This window comes from Rhineura floridana, chromosome 2, assembly GCF_030035675.1.
Source record: "Rhineura floridana isolate rRhiFlo1 chromosome 2, rRhiFlo1.hap2, whole genome shotgun sequence".
Lineage (NCBI taxonomy): Eukaryota > Metazoa > Chordata > Lepidosauria > Squamata > Rhineuridae > Rhineura > Rhineura floridana.
In genome coordinates, this window is record NC_084481.1 from 101,134,575 (window position 1) to 101,144,520 (window position 9,946).

Consider the following 9,946-nt stretch of genomic DNA (forward strand, 5'->3'; position numbering starts at 1 on the left):
TTGTTGCCCCACCTTGATGTTGATGCTTTTGTTAACGTTGATGTTGACGATGGTGACGCATTGTTGATGTTGTTGATGATGATGTTTTTGTTGAGGATGTTATTGTTTCAGATGTTGACGTTGATGTTGACGATGACAATGATATGTTGTTGCTGTTTATGTTTATGTAGATGTCAATGTTGATGCTCATGTTAATGTTGTTTTTGATGCTGTTATTGACAATGACGATGTTCTCGGAGAAGCTGCACCCGCCGCCCTGCTGGATGAAGGTGAGCCTGCAAAGGTGAGTTGATGATGTTATTTTTATTATTATAGTTCATCTTGACAATGTTGATGCTGATGTTGTTGTTCTTGATGATGTCGATGTCGATGATGATGTTGATGATGTCGATGTCGATGATGTTGATGCTATTATTATTATAGTTTATTGATACGCCATCTTGATGTTGATGGAGTTGTTGGTGATGCTGCTGTTGATGATATTATTATTCTTATAGTTTATTTATCTTGATGATGTTGACGCTCATGTTGATGTTGATGTCGATGACAATGACGGTGATGCATTATTGTTGATAATGTTTTTGTTGAGGACATTATTGTTTCAGATGTTGATGTTGATGACGAAGACAATGACGATGACGTGTTGTTGTTTTTGATGTTGATATCGCTGTTCATGCTCATGTTGATGTTGTTGATGCTGTTATTGACGATGACGACCTTCTCGGAGAAGCTGCACCCACTGCCCTGCTGGATGAGGGCGAGCCTGCAAAGGTGAGTTGATGATGTTATTTTTGTTATTGTTATAGTTTATTTTTCTTGATATTGATGCTAATGTTGTTGTTCTTGATGATGATGATGACGTCAATGGCAATGATGTTGGTGATGCTATTATTATTATTATTATAGTTTATACCCCACTTTGATGTTAATTGTGGTGTTGGTCATGCTGCTGCTGCTGTTGATGATATTATCATTGTTATTTTATTTATCTTGATGATGTTGATGTCAATGTTGATGTCGATGATGGTGATGCATTGTTATTGTTGATGTTTTTGTTGAGGACGTTGTTTTAGATGTAGATGTTGACGTTGTCGATGATGTGTTATTGTTCTGTTGATATTGATGGCAATATTGATGAGTATGACGATGACGTGTTGTTGATGTTGATGACGTTGTTGATGCTCACGTTGATGTCGATGGCTATGACATGTTGTTGTTGTTGCCCCCCTTGCTGTTGTTGTTGATGCCAATGATGATGGTGATGCATTGTTTTTGATGTTGTTGATGTTTTTGTTGAGGATGTTATTGTTTCAGATGTTGACGACGACGATGAAAATGATGTGTTGTTTATGTTGATGTCGATGTCGATGCTCATGTTAATGTTTTTGTTGATGCTGTTATTGACAATGACTATCTTCTCAGAGAAGCTGCACCTGCCACCCTGCTGGATGAGGGTGAGCCTGCAAAGGTGAGTTGATGATGTTATTTTTGTTATTCTTACAGTTTATCTTTGCGATATTGATGCTAATGTTATTGTTCTTGATTATGATGATGATGTCGATGATGTTGTTGTTGATGATGATGATGATGTCGATGATGCTATCATTATTATAGATTATTGATACCCTGCCTTGATGTTGATGGTATTCTTGGTGATGTTGCTGCTGTTCATGATGTTATTACTATTGTTATAGTTTATTCATATTGATGATGTTAATGCTCATATTGATGTTGATGACGGTGATGTATTGTTGTTGATAATGTTTTTGTTGAGAACGTTGTTATTGTTTCAGATGTTGACATTGACGTTGACGATGACAATGACGTGTTGTTGATGTTGATGGCAATATTGATGACAATGAAAATGATCTGTTGTTGTTGATGTTGATGTCGATGATGATGATGTGTTGCTGTTACCCTGCCTTGATGTTGTTGATGCTTACATTGATGTCGATGTTCATGATGATGATTCGTTGTTTTTGTTGTTGATGTTTTTTGAGGACGTTGTTATTTCAGATGTTGATGTTGACATTGACGATGACGTGTTGTTGATGTTGATGGCAATATTGACGACTATGACAGTGAAAATGATAATGACGATGACGTGTTGTTGATGTCGATGTTGATGCTCATGTTGATGTTGTTGATGCTGTTATTGACGATGACGATCTTTTCAGAGAAGCTGCACCCGCCGCCATGCTGGATGAGGGCGAGCCTGCAAAGGTGAGTTGATGTTATTTTTATTATTGTTATAGTTTATATATCTTGATGATATAGATTCTAATGTTGTTGTTGATGATGATTATGTCGATGTCAATGATGATGATAATGATAATGTCAATGTTGATGACGTTGACAATGTTGATGATGATGCTATTATTACTTATAGTTTATTGATACCCTGCCCTGATGTTGATGGTGTTGTTGGTGATGTCGCTGCTGCTGCTGATGTTATTATTATTGTCATAGTTAAGTTATCTTGATGATGCTGATGCTCATATTGATGTTGATGACAATGACAGTGATGCATTGTTGTTTTTGTTGTTGTTGACAATCTTTTTCTTGAGGAAGTTATTGTTTAACATGTTGATGTTGACAATGGACCAGAAGCGGGGTCTTTTATGGGCTAGAAGTGGGGTCTTTTATGGGCCAGAAGTGGGTTCCTTCATGGGCCGGAAGTGGGGTCCTTCATGGGGCACAGCTAACAAATTTTATTGTGAGGGTGAGGAGAACAGGACATTGTTGGTGGTTAACTGCCCTACAATTGTTTAGCTTGCATGTACTTGGTGCTGGAGTGCAACCTGGTTCTTTCATGGGCCAGAAGTGGGGTGCTTTATGGGCCAGAAGCGGGGTGCTTTATGGGCCAGTCACCGGGTCCTTTATGGGCCAGTAGCGAGGTCCTTCAGAGGGAACAGCTTACAACCTTTCTTGTCAGGGTGAGGTGAAGAGGATGTTTGTGGTGGTTAACTGCCCCACAATGGTTTAGCTTGCATCATACCTGGTGCTGGAGTGAAAACCTGGTTCCTTCATAGGCCAGAAGAGGGGTCCTTTATTGGCCAGTAGCGGGGTCCTTCATGGGCCAGAAATAGGGTTCTTCATGGGGCACAGCTTACATCTTTCATTGTCAGGGTGAGGCAAAGAGGACGTTGTTGGTGGCTAACTCCCTCACAATGGTTTAGCTTGCATCATACTTGCTGCTGGGGCATAAACCTGGTACTTTCATGGGCTAGAAGTGGGGTCCTTTATGGGCCAGAAGTGGGGTCCTTTATGGATCAGAATGAGGTCCTTCATGGGCCAGAAGTGGGGTCCTTCATGGGACACAGCTTACATTTTTTACTGTCAGGGTGAGGCAAAGCGGATGTTGTGGGTGGTCAACTGCCCCACAATGGTTTAGCTTGCATCATACTTCATGCTGGGGCAAAGACGTGGTTCGTTCATAGGCCAGAAGCTGGTTCCTTCATGGGGCAAAGCGTACATAGCTTCTTGGCAGGCTGAGGAAAAGAGGACGTTGTTGGTGGCTAACTGCCCCACAATGCTTTAGCTTGCATCATACTTGGTGCTGGAACGTAATCCTGATTCCTTGATAGGTCAGAAGTGGGGTCCTTTATGGGCCAGAAGCGGAGTTCTCTATGGGTCAGAAGCAGGGTCCTTTATGGGTCAATAGCAGGGTCCTTCATGGTCCAGATGCAGGGTCTTTTATGGGCCACAGCTTACATCTTTCATTGTCTTGGGCAGAAGAAGAGGACGTTGTTAGTCGCTAACTGTCCCCAATGCTTTAGCTGGCATCATACTTGGTGCTGGGTTGAAAACCTGGTTCATTCATGGGCCAGAAGCGGGGTCCTTTATGGGCCACAAGCCCTTAAGATACGCTTTGCACATCTGAAGTATGAAGATGGATGATGGAGTCAGGGTCACAGGCATCCTGCCAGTGGCAAAAAGGGGGGAAATATTTTCAACAATTTGATCTCCTTTACAGTTCTATCATAAGAACATAAGAACATAAGAAGAGCCTGCTGGATCAGGCCAGTGGCCCATCTAGTCCAGCATCCTGTTCTCACAGTGGCCAACCAGGTGCCTGGGGGAAGCCCGCAAGCAGGACCCGAGTGCAAGAACACTCTCCCCTCCTGAAGCTTCCGGCAACTGGTTTTCAGAAGCATGCTGCCTCTGACTAGGGTGGCACAGCACAGCCATCACGGCTAGTAGCCATTGATAGCCCTGTCCTCCATGAATTTGTCTAATCTTCTTTTAAAGCCGTCCAAGCTGGTGGCCATTACTGCATCTTGTGGGAGCAAATTCCATAGTTTAACTATGCGCTGAGTAAAGAAGTACTTCCTTTTGTCTGTCCTGAATCTTCCAACATTCAGCTTCTTTGAATGTCCACGAGTTCTAGTATTATGAGAGAGGGAGAAGAACTTTCCTCTATCCACTTTCTCAATGCCATGCATAATTTTATACACTTCTATCATGTCTCCTCTGACCCGCCTTTTCTCTAAACTAAAAAGCCCCAAATGCTGCAACCTTTCCTCATAAGGGAGTCGCTCCATCCCCTTGATCATTCTGGTTGCCCTCTTCTGAACCTTTTCCAACTCTATAATATCCTTTTTGAGATGAGGCGACCAGAACTGTACACAGTATTCCAAATGCGGCCGCACCATAGATTTATACAACGGCATTATGATATCGGCTGTTTTATTTTCAATACCTTTCCTAATTATCGCTAGCATGGAATTTGCCTTTTTCACAGCTGCCGCACACTGGGTCGACATTTTCATTGTGCTGTCCACTACAATCCCGAGGTCTCTCTCCTGGTCGGTCACCGCCAGTTCAGACCCCATGAGCGTATATGTGAAATTAAGATTTTTTGCTCCAATATGCATAATTTTACACTTGTTTATATTGAATTGCATTTGCCATTTTTCCGCCCATTCACTCAGTTTGGAGATATCTTTTTGGAGCTCTTCACAATCCCTTTTTGTTTTAACAACCCTGAACAATTTAGTGTCGTCAGCAAACTTGGCCACTTCACTGCTCACTCCTAATTCTAGGTCATTAATGAACAAGTTGAAAAGTACAGGTCCCAATACCGATCCTTGAGGGACTCCACTTTCTACAGCCCTCCATTGGGAGAACTGCCCGTTTATTCCTACTCTCTGCTTTCTGCTTCTTAACCAATTCGTTATCCACAAGAGGACCTCTCTTCTTATTCCATGCCTGCTAAGCTTCCTCAGAAGTCTTTGGTGAGGTACCTTGTCAAACGCTTTTTGAAAGTCTAAGTACACTATGTCCACTGGATCACCTCTATATGCTTGTTGACACTCTCAAAGAATTCTAATAGGTTACTGAGACAGGACTTTCCCTTGCAGAAGCCATGCTGGCTCTGCTTCAGCAAGGCTTGTTCTTCTATGTGCTTGGTTAATCTAGCTTTAATAATACTTTCTACCAGTTTTCCAGGGACAGAAGTTAAGCTAACTGGCCTGTAATTTCCGGGATCCCCTCTGGATCCCTTTATGAAGATTGGTGTTACATTTGCCACTTTCCAGTCCTCAGGCACGGAGGAGGACCTGAGGGACAAGTTACATATTTTAGTTAGCAGATCAGCAATTTCACATTTGAGTTCTTTGAGAACTCTCGGGTGGATGCCATCCGGGCCCGGTGATTTGTCAGTTTTTATATTGTCCATTAAGCCTAGAACTTCCTCTCTCGTTACCACTATTTGTCTCAGTTCCTCAGAATCCCTTCCTGCAAATGTTAGTTCAGGTTCAGGGATCTGCCCTATATCTTCCACTGTGAAGACAGATGCAAAGAATTCATTTAGCTTCTCTGCCATCTCCTTATCGTTCTTTAGTACACCTTTGACTCCCTTATCATCCAAGGGTCCAATTGCCTCCCTAGATGGTCTCCTGCTTTGAATGTATTTATAGAATTTTTTGTTGTTGGTTTTTAATGTTCTTAGCAATGTGCTCCTCGAATTCTTTTTTAGCATCCCTTATTGTTTTCTTGCATTTCTTTTGCCAGAGTTTGTGTTCTTTTTTATTTTCTTCATTCGGACAAGACTTCCATTTTCTGAAGGAAGACTTTTTGCCTCTAAGAGCTTCCTTGACTTTGCTCGTTAACCATGCTGGCATCTTCTTGGCCCTGGCGGTACCTTTTCTGATCTGCGGTATGCACTCCAGTTGAGCTTCTAATATAGTGTTTTTCAACAACTTCCAAGCATTTTCGAGTGATGTGACCCTCTGGACTTTGTTTTTCAGCTTTCTTTTTACCAATCCCCTCATTTTTGTGAAGTTTCCTCTTTTGAAGTCAAATGTGACCGTGTTGGATTTTCTTGGCAATTGGCCAGTTACATGTATGTTTAATTTAATAGCACTGTGGTCACTGCTCCCAATTGGTTCAACAACACTTACATCTCGCACCAGGTCCCGGTCCCCACTGAGGATTAAGTCCAGGGTTGCCGTCCCTCTGGTCAGTTCCATGACCAACTGGTCTAGGGCACAGTCATTTAGAATATCTAGAAACTTTGCTTCTTTGTCATGACTGGAACACATATGCGGCCAGTCTATGTCTGGGTAGTTGAAGTCACCCATTACTACCACATTTCCTAGTTTGGATGCTTCCTCAATTTCATATCTTATCTCAAGGTCTCCCTGAGCATTTTGATCAGGGGGACGATAGATCGTTCCCAGAATTAAATCCCTCCTGGGGCATGGTATCACCAGCCACAACAATTCTGTGGAGGAGTCTGCCTCTTTGGGGGTTTCGAGCTTGCTGGATTCAATGCCTTCTTTCATGTATAGAGCGACTCCGCCACCAATACGTCCTTCCCTGTCCTTCCGATATAGTTTATATCCAGGGATAACCGCATTCCACTAGGTCTCCGTTATGCTCACTATATCAATGCTCTCCTCTAAGACGAAGCACTCCAGTTCTCCCATCTTGGTTTGGAGGCTCCTAGCATTAGCGTACAGGCACTTGTAAGCAGTGTCTCTCTTCAAGTGTCTTTGGCACTTGTGGTTTGGCCTGTGGTAATTTTGCTCTTCTGAATTTATATCCTGTGCCCCTGCTCTCACAATGCCTATTTCTAGGCCTACCCCTTTTAAAATTTCATCATTTCTTTGTTTTTTATCCCAGGCGGGAGGTTTATTCCGAACCGGACCTTTCTCAGCTCCTGTCGGGTTTCCCCCCTCAGTCAGTTTAAAAGCTGCTCTGCTACCTTTTTAATTTTAAGTGCCAGCAGTCTGGTTCCATTTTGGTTCAAGTGGAGCCCGTCCCTTTTGTACAGGCCCAGCTTGTCCCAAAATGTTCCCCAGTGCCTAACAAATCTAAACCCTTCCACCCGACACCATCGTCTCATCCACGCATTGAGACTGCAAAGCTGGGCTTGTCTGGCTGGTCCTGCGCGTGGAACCGGTAGCATTTCAGAGAAAGCCACCTTGGAGGTCCTGGCTTTCAGCATCCTACCTAGCAACCTAAATTTTGCTTCCAGGACCTCACGGCTGCATTTCCCCATGTCGTTGGTGCCAACGTGCACCACGACCACTGACTCTTCCCCAGCACTGTCTACCAAACTATCTAAACGACGGGCGATATCCGCAACCTTCGCACCAGGGAGGCAAAACACCTTGCGGTCTACACGCCCATCACACACCCCACTGTCTATGTTCCTAATGATCAAATCACCCACTACAAGGATTTCTCCACCCCTTGGAGATATATCCTCGGCACGAGAGGATAGCTGCTCATCCCCCAAGGAATGGGTCCCTTCTAAGGGATCGTTTCCCTCTTCCTCAACTGGATGCTCTCCTTCCCCGAGACCATCGTACTCCATGATAGCAGGAGAGCTATCATCGCTGGAGTGGGACACAGCTATAACGTCCCTGAACGCCTCCTCCACACATCTCTCTGCCTCTCTCAGCTTTTCCAGGTCTGCCACCTTGGCCTCAAGGAAATGAAGTCGTTCCCGGAGAGCCAGGAGCTCATTGCACCAAGAGCACACCCACGACTTCTGTCCAACAGGCAGATAGTCGTACATACTGCAGCCTGTGCAAAACACTGGAAAGCCCCCACACGCCTGCTGGCTTCTTACCTGCATAGTTTTGTTTAAGGTTTATTACCTCAATAGGTTGGAGACTGTGGTTTAGTTGAGGTCAGGGAACAGAAGGGCAGAGTGGGGGGCCCTGGCCTCCTCGTCCTGCTGCCGAACTTGCTCTGCTGCTTAACTCACCTTGACGCATCATACTTGGTGCTGGAGCGAAAACCGGGGTCCTTCAAAGGCCAGAAAAGGGGTCCTTTATAGGTCAGAAGCAGGGTCCTTTACGGGCCAGAAACAGTGGTCTTCATGGGGCACAGCTTACCTCTTTTATTGTCAGGATGAGGAGAAAAGGACATTGTTGGTGGTTAACTGCCCTTCAATTGTTTAGCTTGCATCTGCTTGGTGCTGGAGTGCAGCCTGGTTCTTTCATGGGCCAGAAGTGGGGTGCTTTATGGGCCAGAAGTGGGGTCCTTCATGGGCCACAGCTTACATCTTTTATTGTCAGGGTGAGGCGAAGAGGACATTGTTGGTGGATAACTCCCCCACAATGGTTTAGCTTGCATCATACTTGGTGCTGGGACATAAACCTGGTTCTTTCATGGGCTAGAAGTGGGGTTCTTTATGGGCCAGAAGCGGGGTGCTTTATGGGCAAGTAGCCAGGTCATTTATGGGCCAGTAGCGGGGTCCTTCATTGGCGAGATGCCGTGTCTTTCATGGGCCACAGTTTACATCTTTCATTGTCTGGGGGAGGAGAATAGGATGTTGTTAGTCACTGCCCCACAATGGTTTAGCTTGCATCATACTTGGTGCCGGGATGAAAACCTGGTTTTTTCATGGGCCAGAAGCAGGGTCGTTTATGGGCCAGAAGTGGGGTCCTTCATGGGCCACAGCTTACATCTTTTATTGTCAGGGTGAGGCAAAGCGGACATTGTGGGTGGTTAACTGCCCCACAGTGGTTTAGCTTGCATCATACTTGGTGCTGGGGCAAACACCTGGTTCCTTCATAGCCCAGAGGCGGGGTCCATTATGGGCCAGAAGCAGGGTCCTTCAGGGGGAACAGATTACATCTTTTCTTGTCACGGTGAGGTGAAGAGGACATTGTTGGTGGTTAACTGCCCCACAATGGTTTAGCTTGCATCATACTTGGAGCTGGAGCGAAAACTGGTTCCTTCATATGCCAGAAAAGGGGTCCTTTATTGGTCAGAAGCGGGGTCCTTTATGGGCCAGAAATAGGGTTCTTCATGGGGCACAGCTTACATCTTTTATTGTCAGGGTGAGGCGAAGAGGACGTTGGTGGCTAACTCCCCCACAATGGTTAAGCTTGCATCATACTTGGTCCTGGGGCATAAACCTGGTTCTTTCATGGGCTAGAAGTGGGGTCCTTTATGGGCCAGAAGCGGGATCCTTTATGGGCTAGAATTGGGGTCCTTCATGGGCCAGAAGTGGGGTCCTTCATGGGCCACAGCTTAAATCTTTTATTGTCAGGGTGAGGCAAAGCGGACGTTGTGGGTGGTGAACTGCCCCACAATGGTTTAGCTTGTATCATACTTGGTGCTGGGGCAAAAACTTGCTTCCTTCATAGGCCAGAAGTGGGGTCCTTCATGGGGCACAGCTTACATCTTTTGTTGCGAGGATGAGGAGAACAGGACATTGTTGGTGGTTAACTGCCCTACAATTGTTTAGCTTGCATGTACTTGGTGGTGGAGTGCAAACTGGTTCTTTCATAGGCCAGAAGCTGGTTACATCATGGGCCAGAAGCTGGTTCCTTCATGGGCCAAAGCGTACATAGCTTCTTGGCAGGGTGAGGAAAAGAGGACGTTGTTGGTGGCTAACTGCCCCACAATGCTTTAGCTTATATTATACTTGGTGCTGGAGTGTAATCCTCGTTCCTTCAGAGGTCAGAAGTGGGGTCCTTTA